A 296-nucleotide genomic window follows, 5' to 3' on the forward strand; every position below is an offset into this window, starting at 1 on the left:
ACATTCACGATGCGGCAGGATGCCGGGCTCGCCTCATTAGAGGTGTCTTGCTGGGGAGAGCTTAGCAGCAGTGCGCGCAGGGGGATCTCGCCTAGCAAATGACCCCTTTTCTGCCCTGAAGCCCTTCTCCTATTTATAGCTTGCACAGCAGCGCTGTGCCAAAACCCTCCAGACCGCCGTGCGCTCCCTGGCGAGGCCTGCAAAGTGCTTTCCCACGGCTCCTGCTCCCCCCGCGGCACCCACAGCACCCACCCCCTCGCAAGGAGGGCACCCAAACAGAGGTGGGGTACCCGTGC

This window comes from Fulmarus glacialis, unplaced genomic scaffold, assembly GCF_000690835.1.
Source record: "Fulmarus glacialis isolate BGI_N327 unplaced genomic scaffold, ASM69083v1 scaffold26717, whole genome shotgun sequence".
NCBI classification, from domain to species: Eukaryota; Metazoa; Chordata; class Aves; order Procellariiformes; family Procellariidae; genus Fulmarus; species Fulmarus glacialis.